Genomic DNA, 10,682 nt, shown 5'->3' on the forward strand with positions numbered 1-10,682 from the left:
GTTGAGGTGCAGAAATTGTAGCTAAATGAGAGAAAACACATCACAACCCATAGGATGATCCCAGAAATTAAACTGAATATTCCATGATGATTATAACCTGCCTTTACACCCTTAATATTCACACTGGTTTAATTGTCAATGTACTATCATCTTAATAAATAACTTGGCAAGATGAATATCAGAACACTTTGCATTAGAAATAAAACAGGAAAACATGCATGGAGATGTTCTACCTTGCACTTTCAGGTCTGCATCTATGTCTCCACGTTTTTCTGTGTTTAAACAGAAGTGAGTCAGTTCCCCTGTGATAAAAAGAAAACACACATTCAAAAATAATTCTTATGATTCATGGGATAAAACATTCCAAAGGTTTTTTGCAGTATGCGCCACAAGGACTCATTACTATGCACCTGTCCCTGATCAGACTGCAATCACGGTGCATGCTTATAAAAACTCTTCAAGCACACAGATTTTAGGAAGTATAAGCATTGCGCCCAGTGTCTCACATAATGAAGCCTTGTATTGCTTGTGCTTCTCTAGTTATTGACTCTGGTTTCTGTTTTCATTGACTCTGATTTGCAATTGCCTCCTCTATTCCATCTGCACCTTGTATAACCCTTGCCTGATTCACGACCCTGCTTTCATCTCATGTTTTTGTACTGTTCATCTGTTTGTCAATAAACTCTTCCTGTGATTACATCCATGCATCCACCCATCATTGGCGTTTGCTCAACACTAGCAAATCAGTGCTTGATCACTGTATGTGAACTGTTTAAAGACTCTCAAGCAGTTGCAAGAAACTCATTGGTGCATCAAAGATGCCCAGAAAATATCTAGCAGGCTAAATATCTGGACCTGTCAGTGAATCCAAATCCTGTATTGTGAAAAGTATTGTGACTCTGTTGAGTATGTTGACAAGCTAAAGCCAATGAAAGCACAAGGGGAGGGGAAATGTGGTTTGGAGATCAGACAGACTCACTGGGGATTCTGCCTGGTGAATGATCTCGAAATTTACGACCCCCTGTTGCAGATCAGTCAGGTAGTGGGGAAACCACAACAGTTTTAAAATTCCTGATTACAAGGTAAGTTGTGTCATGTGAACTGTGCAGTGATCTGGCGACTTTGAAAGTAGTGTAGTGTGAAATTATCTCTGCTTGTGGAAATGAGATAAATGTAAGTTGCTCTGGATAGGTTGGCGACTGAGCAAATAATCACTAGAATAATACATTTTATACATGTCAAACTCTTCTAAGGTGTAACATATGATGTTTTATAAGACTCCAGTTCACATTCTGGCGGCACGGTGGTGTAGTGGTTAGCGCTGTCGCCTCACAGCAAGAAGGTCCTGGGATCGAGCCCCGGGGCCGGCGAGGGCCTTTCTGTGTGGAGTTTGCATGTTCTCCCCGTGTCCAGGTGGGTTTCCTCCGGGTGCTCCGGTTTCCCCCACAGTCCAAAGACATGCAGGATAGGTTAACTGGTGACTCTAAATTGACCGTAGGTGTGAGTGTGAATGGTTGTCTGTGTCTATGTGTCAGCCCTGTGATGACCTGACGACTTGTCCAGGGTGTACCCCGCCTTTCGCCCGTAGTCAGCTGGGATAGGCTCCAGCTTGCCTGCGACCCTGTAGAAGGATAAAGCGGCTAGAGATAATGAGATGAGATGAGTTCACATTCTCCTTCAGTATTAGCTGCTTGACAGGTTACATTGTCAATTTTTTTAACCTCTTGATCCATGGGCCCTGTTTTAAATTTGAGCACCTGCACCTCTAAGGGTCAAGTCAAGTCAAGTTTATTTGTATAGCGCTTTTAACAATAAACATTGTCGCAAAGCAGCTTTACAGAATTTGAACGACTTAAAACATGAGCTAATTTTGTCCCTAATCTATCCCCAATGAGCAAGCCTGTGGCGACGGTGGCAAGGAAAAACTCCCTCAGACGACATGAGGAAGAAACCTCGAGAGGAACCAGACTCAAAAGGGAACCCATCCTCATTTGGGCAACAACAGACAGCATGACTATAACATTAACAGTTTTAATATGAAGTCAGTTTCATTGATGTTGTAACTCTTCATTGATGAAAACTTGAGTGCAAAACTGTTCATGACAACTGCAGTCCTAAAGTTAGCAAGTCAACTGTAGTCCACAGCCATAAAAGCATCACTGTAAGAGTCCAGAGCGTCCTCCAGGTGTAACTTTCAACTGTCCTCATGGGGCCGTCCTCCACAGGAGCGATGCAATAAAACTCCAAACAGACACAGGGCACCAGGATGGCTCAAGCAGGTCCGAGGGGCAGAAGAGGTCAGCATCTCAATCTCAGGACCAACATGTAACTCAGAGGGACAGATTGGGGGGGGGGGAGAAAACACAGGTTGTTAGGTATGCCCTAAAAAATGACAAGTATTAAGTCTGTGTGGTAGGCTCGCAGAGATGAGAGTCTTGACATCAGGCATAATACACAATAATGGTATGTTAATATGGTTAAAAAATATCATGACCTGCTCTGGCTGGATGCTTGATTGGGTGATGGGAGCACACTGCTCAGCAATGATGGGATGTAGATGGGAACCTTAGGGCTGGCCAAGACAATTCAGTTACATTTCACCGGGTCTGGGACATGCTACAGAATGTCTGATGGCTAATTCCCTGCAGGCTACAATAGCCAGTCGAGGTCTAGAGAGGGACAGATTTTTTTTTTTGGGGGGGGAAGAGAGAGGGAAAGAAAACATGGGTTGTTAGGTATGCCCAATGTCACCTGAATAAGTAGGAACAGTATACATATTGCACTAAGTACAAGCAGGGACTCCAGCAACTAACTATGACAGCATAACTAAAAGGGGAGAGCCAGAAGGTAACACAGGCATGAAGGAGCCCCGGGACATAAAGCACCCAGCCACTACACTGTCAACAAACTCAAGTGAGCAAGTGAGTGGGGACTGACAGCATCCATACATCCCAGTTTACCAAAACACTCTGTCTGAGGACCCTCCAGATCTACACCAGATCTCATAAACACCATTAACAAAAGGCTTGACTAAACAGATATGTTTTCAGCCGAGACTAAACACTGAGACTGTGTCTGATTCCCGAACATTACTTGGAAGGCTGTTCCATAACTGTGGAGCTTTGTAAGAAAAGGCTCTGCCCCCTGATGTAGCCTTCACTATATGAGGTACCAGCAGATAGCCTGCACCTTTTGATCTAAGTAGGCATGGCAGGTCATAGAGGACCAGAAGTTCACTCAGGTACTGTGGTGCAAGAACATTTAGTGCTTTAAAGGTCAATAGGAGTATTTTATAATCAATACAAAATTTGATTGGGAGTCAATGCAGTGTGGATAAGATAGGCGTGATGTGGTCATATTTTCTAGTTCTAGTAAGGACTCTTGCTGCTGCATTTTGAACTAACTGGAGCTTGTTTATGCACTTATTGGAACATCCAGACAGTAAGGCATTACAATAATCCAACCTGGAGGTAACAAAAGCATGAACTAGTTTTTCCGCATCATGTAATGACATTAAATTTCTTATCTTAGCAATATTTCTGAGATGAAAGAAAGCTATCCGGGTAATGTTATCAATGTGAGTTTCAAATGAAAGACTGGGGTCAATAATCACTCCGAGGTCTTTTACTGCTGCACGTGAAGAAACAGAAAGGCCATCCAGAGTCACTGTGTAATCAGAAAACTTACTTCTAGCTGTATGTGGTCCTAGTACAAGTATTTCAGTCTTGCCAGAGTTAAGCAGAAGGAAGTTAATAAGCATCCAGTGTCTAATGCCCTTAACACATTCCTCAATTCTATAAAGCTGGTGTCTCTCATCAGGTTTTGCAGAAACATACAACTGTGTGTCATCAGCATAACAGTGGAAACTAATACAATGTTTACGAATAATATCACCCAGAGATAACATATATAGAGAAAAAAGCAGTGGACCCAAGACAGAACCTTGTGGAACACCAAACTTTACCTCAGTATGTCTAGAAATATCACCATTTATATCAACATACTGACAGCGATCAGTTAAATAAGACCTGAGCCAGGAGAGGGCCATTCCCTTAACTCCCACAACATTTTCTAGTCTATCCAGAAGAATGGAATGATCAATGGTATCAAATGCTGCACTAAGGTCAAGCAACACAAGTAGCAAGACACAGCCCTGATCAGATGCCAACAGTAGGTCGTTTACAACTTTAACCAAAGCTGTTTCTGTGCTGTGATTAGGTCTAAATTCAGACTGATACATTTCATGGATGTTATTCCTATGTAAATATGAGCATAACTGCTGTGCCATAGCTTTTTCAAGGATCTTAGAGATAAAGGGGAGGTTTGATATTGGCCAATAATTGGACAGCTGACAGGGATCAAGGTCAGTTTTTTTAATCAGGAGTTTGATAACAGCTAGTTTAAAGGATTTGGGTATATAGCCAATCGTGAGAGAAGAATTTATTATTTTTAGAAGTGGGTAAATTACTTCAGGTATTATCTGTTTGAATTGACGTGTAGGTAAGGGATCTAGTACGCAAGTTGAGACTTTTGATACCAAGATTAATGAAAGTAATTCAGTTTCTTTTAGGGGAGTAAAACATTCTAACTGATGATCTGATACAGTTATATAGTTAACTACAAGGTCACTTTCATTGTCTGACCTTAAATTAGTAGTTTGAATTTTTTGTCGGATATTCTCAATTTTGTCACTAAAAAAATTCATGAAATCATTACTATTATATACTGCAGATGTGCATGTGTCTATAGTGGACTTATTCCTGGTTAATTTTGCTACAGTATTAAATAGGAATCTAGGATTATTTTTGTTATCTTCTATTAGGGAGGAGAGATTTGTTGATCTCGCAGCACAGAGCTTTTCTATACTTCAGGAAGCTCTCCTTCCACGCTAATTTGAACACTACCAATTTTGTTTGACGCCATTTACGTTCCAATTTTCGAGTGGTCTGTTTTAATGTGCGAGTGTCATCATTATACCAGGGTGCTAATTTTTTGTCTCTGACCATTTTCCTTTTTCGAGGAGCTACATTATCTAAAGTATGGCGGAATGTTGACTCTAAGCATTCAGTTGCCTGATCAAGTTCTGCAGGGGCTGACAGTGACCCAATCAAAGTTGATAACTCTGGGAGATCATTTATAAAGCTCTGTGCAGTAATTGACGTGAATGTACGTTTAATACAGTAGCATGGTGAGGTGCATATATTATTACTCAGACATAGTTTGAATGAGATGAGATAATGATCTGAGATAACTTCAGACTGTGGAAGTATGACTATATTGTCTATGTTTAACCTGAATGTTAGTATTAGATCAAGGGTGTGACTACCATTATGGGTCGGTCCTACGACATTCTGATTAATCCCGACTGAATCTAAAATGGACACAAACGCTGTTTTTAAAAGGTCTTCTGGGTTATCGAAGTGAATATTAAAATCTCCGACAACTAAAACTTTGTCTAAGGAAATAACCAGATCTGAGATAAAATCTGCAAATTCAGAAAGAAACTCAGAATATGGCCACGGGGGCCACGGGGGCCTGTAAATAATAAGCAATGGAATTAACTGGGTAGACTTATTTTTTGAGGCTACATACATTATGAGTATGAAGAACTTCATCTCATCTCATCTCATTATCTCTAGCCGCTTTATCCTTCTACAGGGTCGCAGGCAAGCTGGAGCCTATCCCAGCTGACTACGGGCGAAAGGCGGGGTACACCCTGGACAAGTCGCCAGGTCATCACAGGGCTGACACATAGACACAGACAACCATTCACACTCACATTCACACCTACGGTCAATTTAGAGTCACCAGTTAACCTAACCTGCATGTCTTTGGACTGTGGGGGAAACCGGAGCACCCGGAGGAAACCCACGCGGACACGGGGAGAACATGCAAACTCCACACAGAAAGGCCCTCGCCGGACCCGGGGTTCGAACCCAGGACCTTCTTGCTGTGAGGCGACAGCGCTAACCACTACACCACCGTGCCGCCCCATGAAGAACTTCAAATGTATTAAATTTATAACCAGGTTTTTGTGTTACACCTAGATAATCATTATAAATAACCGCAACGCCTCCTCCTCTGCCAGTGAGACGAGGCTGGTGTATATAACTGTATCCAGGAGGACTCGCTTCATTTAATGCTATATATTCATTTCTCTTAATCCATGTTTCAGTTAAACAAAGTACATTAAACTCCTGATCAGTAATGAGTTCATTAACCATTAGCGCTTTAGATGTAAGAGATCTAATATTTAATAGCCCCACCTTTAGATCAAAGGTGCTAGCAGCAGCTGTACAGTCAGTATGATCTAATTTTATATTGATTAGGTTACTGGAGCAAACTCTCTGAAAATTTCTACCTTTTTGTTGAGCTCGGGGAACAGACACAGTCTCGATGCAGTGGACCCTGATTGATGACTCTGTGCAGCTAGCAGACAGTCGGTTTAGCCTGTTCGTCTGCTCCCTGGCCTTGGCTCTGGATTGTCAGAAATTAACTAGGCCTGTTCTGAGACTATGACCTATGCTGCAGGAAATGAGAGCAGCACCTTCCCGAGTGGGATGGATACCGTCCCGCCCTAACAGGCCAGCAGTGCCCTCAAAATTAGCCTAATTATCTATAAAGCCCACACTGTTTTCAGAGCACCACCTGGACAGCCAGCAGTTCATCAACCATAACCTGCTGTAAGCTACATCGCCATGCTGCATTGGGATGGGGCCAGAGCATACTACAGCATCGGACATCGCCTTCGCTAATTTAAACACCTCTACAAAGTTACTCTTAGTAACCTCAGACTGACGAAGGTGTATATCATTAGCTCCTGCATGGATAACTATCTTTGAGAACCTGTGCTTGCCTAGGACCCTAAGATTACCTGCTATGTCCGGCACCCTGGCTCCTGGTATACACCTGACTAAAGCTGCTGGTGTCCCTAAAGGCTGAGCTAATTTCATGTGCCGTATGATAGAGTCCCCTATAACCAGAGCTCTTTCAGGTTTCTCAGCGGGTGCATCACTAAGGAGAGCAAACCTGTTCAACACATGACGTGGAGAGGAGTGGTGCTCCCGTGGACGAGCTTCAGCGGTAGCTTTGGCTCTACGCTTATGCCGCTGAGCCGTCACCCATTCGCCCCACTGTAAGGGCTCTAATGCCGGAGTTGGGGGATTACTAACTCCACCTAGGGCATCCAGACTTTCCCCTACAGAAACTACACTGTTCTCACGCTCACTAACCTTCTCTAAAGCCTGGACACACACTTCTAGCACTGTAATCTTCTCTGTTAGAGAGCTAACTAATCTGCACTTATCACAAATAAAGCTGTCACTAGCGATGGAGGAAGAATGACTAAACATCCTGCACTCAGCACACTGAACAGGCTGAAGGTGTGCCATGATGAAAGGATTCACGTACCTTAATTGAAGATCTGTTGATATTAAAGCAGATCCAATGTGGATGGCCTCCGCTTGTGGTCTTTACACAGGAGGAGAGAAAAAGAAAGCTTCCGGTCTCAGCGTTCTTCCAAAAAAAGAGAGAGAGAGAGAAAAAAAACACCGGAAAAAGGAAAGCGAAAGTGAAAAGTACAAAAAGGAAAGCGACAGTACAATAAAAATGAAGAGGATACTGGAAAATTATTTGTAGAAAAAAAAGTTAAAAAACGTAATTATCGCCAACAGTCGCAGGAAAAAAGGACTCGGTGCAAACAACTCAGGAACCAGGAAGTGCGTAGCACAGAATGCACAAACAACCTTCTGTTTCTGTAGAGGCGGACACACACACACACACACACACACACACACACACACACACACACACACACACAGATCTATGTTAACCACATTAAGAGGGTGAGAAGCTCCCAGGCAAAAACCTCCAAGCCTTTAATTTTTATTAACTTCATCATCAAACGATCTGTATCTATGGTAAACCAAAGTTTTACAAATTGAAGAAAATGAAAAGAAAAAAATATAAAAACAGATTTCTGAAATTTCATGTGCCAAGACTTCAAGCATGCATCAGTCTTTTTGCTTCATTGGTGAAACACAAATCATTAATAATCTGCTACATAACAATTCAATATCAGTAACCACATCAAAGCACATCACAGTGAAAAGAAAATTAGTGAAGATTAGCTAACTTCCTGATCACACACAGCAGCAGAAAGCTCACATCATCTCCAATATAGGATTTGGTTAAATGTTCTGAAAGATCACAAAATAATCAGCACTGTGGTTGAATGACTGTGGGAACTCAGCAGCTATCGTCTCCTGAGAGACACAAGAAGACTGAACTCAATTTCTTGGACTACAAGAAAACTTCACCCATGCCAAGATCCAAGCCCATGTCCCAGTCCATGCCCATGTTAATGCCAGTACTCATGCTAAGATTTAAGTCCATGTCAAGGTCAGAGTCCAAGCCCAGAGTCATGTCTGAGTCTGTGCCAATGCTGATGTCTAAGTCCATGCCCATGTTTGAATTCATGCCCATTCCAATGTCAGGGTCCATGCCCATGCTCAAGCCCAAAGTCATTCCTGAGTCCATGCACATGCCAATACTTGTATCCATGCCCAAGTTTGAACCCATGCTGATGCCAGGGTCCATGCCCATGCTCAAGCCCAGAATCCTGCCTGAGTCCATGCCCATATTCGAATCCATGCCCATGCTGATGTCAGGGTCCATGCCCAAGCTCAAGCCCAGAGTCATACCTGAGTCCTTGCCCATGCTGACACCTGAGCCCATGCCCATGTTTAAAATCATTCCCATGCCAACATCAGGGTCTATGCCCAAGCCCAAGTTTAGTAAAGAGCCCAAGCCCATGTCCTGTCCAGAGCCCGAGCCCATGTCTGGAGCCCAAGTGCGAGTCCATGACCTGTCCGGAGCCCCGTCCAGAGCCCAAGTCTATGTCAAAGCCTGAGCCCAAATCTATGTCTGAACTCACATTCATGCCTGAATCCCTGTCGGAGTTCACACCCAAGCCAGTGTCTTTGCCTGAGACCCTGTCCAACCTTTTGTCTTGGTTCAAGGCCTGACCTAAGCCCAAACCCCCACTGAAGTCCAGGTTCTGGTGCCACATCCACCCAGAGCCAGAGTGGAGCTCTGAGTGGAAGTTTTCTTGTGGCAGGCCCTTTACCCGGAGTCAGCCCAAAGAAGACTAGCTTCTGGAGCATGCTCCTTGGCAGGGGTTTCTGTCACACCTTCACGCGCTCGAGTCTGGTTCAGCTTGACTGCCCCAGGCATATCCACGCACACAGAGCACGTAGCATGTGCTCTTGGGACAATTGGATCATTGCACACACCTGGTGCTGATTTGGAGCACAATCAGCTTAAAATGATGCTTAAAAGGATGCTTCCAACACCAACACTTTGCGAAGTATGTTTTGATGATCTATGTTCATGCTTGTTCTGAGCCATCTTTACATACTCTGGTTTATGTTCTGTTTTTATTTTTCTTCAGTTTCATTTGTCTAAGTTTCATTCCTCTGACCTTGCCTCATGGTTTGTCTGTACATAGTATATTTGTAAATAAAACCTTCCTGCACTTACGTGCAACTTAACACCAAATTCCTGACAATAATGAGGAATACAAATGCACTTAGTTTTTTTCAAATGTACAAGTAAAAATACAGTTGAATCCAAGATGAGACCAAGACCTTCAAAAAGTGATCCGAGACTGATCTTAAGACCCCTCTCAAGACCAAGACTGAGCTCAGGTATGACAACACAAGTTGGAAATAATGAATATGAAGCTTATTAAGTAAAAAAGTTAAACTGAATTTATTAAAACCTGCATGTGATATTTGGGTGTATACCATTTTTTTTAAATCATGTGTGAAAAAAGTGCATAATTTGTTTAACTATAGAGAAATTGATAAATACATGTATAGCCTTCTATCATTTACATCTTTTTTAGTTATGTGATAGTATTATATTTCGATGTAAGTGACTTCTTTCGTACTGTGTACGGTTTTGTGTGTGTGTGTGTGTGTGTGTGTATGTGTGTAAGAAAGCAATAACATTTGATTTGATCTGAAATATTCAGTGAACAGATGTACAAACACATTTTCACTGGTAACATTATGCCTTTTAAGTAACCTGGTATGTTTTGCATAATTCAACAACAGACACATGACTGAGCAATAAAAAAGCATCATGTCTGAAAGATGAGTTATCTTTTATAATTCTGCTTTCAATATTGCGACAGAGAAGAACAAAACTGGCAGTTTTATGAAATAGAATCCACAGCAATCCCAATTAAGTGCAAAGCAACTATGTGCCAGTTGAAATTGGATTCAGCAAATACACACAATAATACAAATGAAAATAGATAAGAAATTCAAAAGATGGACTTTATCTTACCATCAGCCATTGTGAATGACTGAAGGCAGGCAAGACCCAGCAGGAGAAAAGGGAAGATCATGACTGCTGATGGTGATGATGATAAGGATGATGATCACAATGTGAACAGAATCGTATGAATGCAAATATCACCTTGGCAGTGGTTTTATTAGCTGATTAGAGGCGTGGGACTATGTGGTTTCAGTGTGTGTGTGTGTGTGTGTGTGTGGTGGTGGGGGGGTCAGTTTGTTGGCAATGAAATGTGCCTCAGAGGGGAAAAAGCACTTCTTCCACAGGAAACCTGGCTGTGGTTTTCATCATAACTGATACAGAGCTGAGCAGTGTTGAAC

At 42.4% G+C, this 10,682-nt stretch overlaps 1 long non-coding RNA gene across 1 annotated transcript; it reads right to left on the reverse strand.

Annotated features, from left to right (window-relative positions):
* Nucleotides 1-1,766: 1,766 nt before the first annotated feature.
* On the reverse strand, nucleotides 1,767-10,451 carry LOC132883079 (uncharacterized). The gene is made up of 3 exons (XR_009654281.1): nucleotides 10,354-10,451; nucleotides 7,411-7,754; nucleotides 1,767-2,669 (listed from the first exon to the last, which is right to left on the reverse strand). It is a non-coding gene; the product is annotated as an uncharacterized LOC132883079 (long non-coding RNA).
* Nucleotides 10,452-10,682: the final 231 nt, after the last annotated feature.

This window comes from Neoarius graeffei, chromosome 1 (genome assembly GCF_027579695.1).
Source record: "Neoarius graeffei isolate fNeoGra1 chromosome 1, fNeoGra1.pri, whole genome shotgun sequence".
NCBI classification, from domain to species: Eukaryota; Metazoa; Chordata; class Actinopteri; order Siluriformes; family Ariidae; genus Neoarius; species Neoarius graeffei.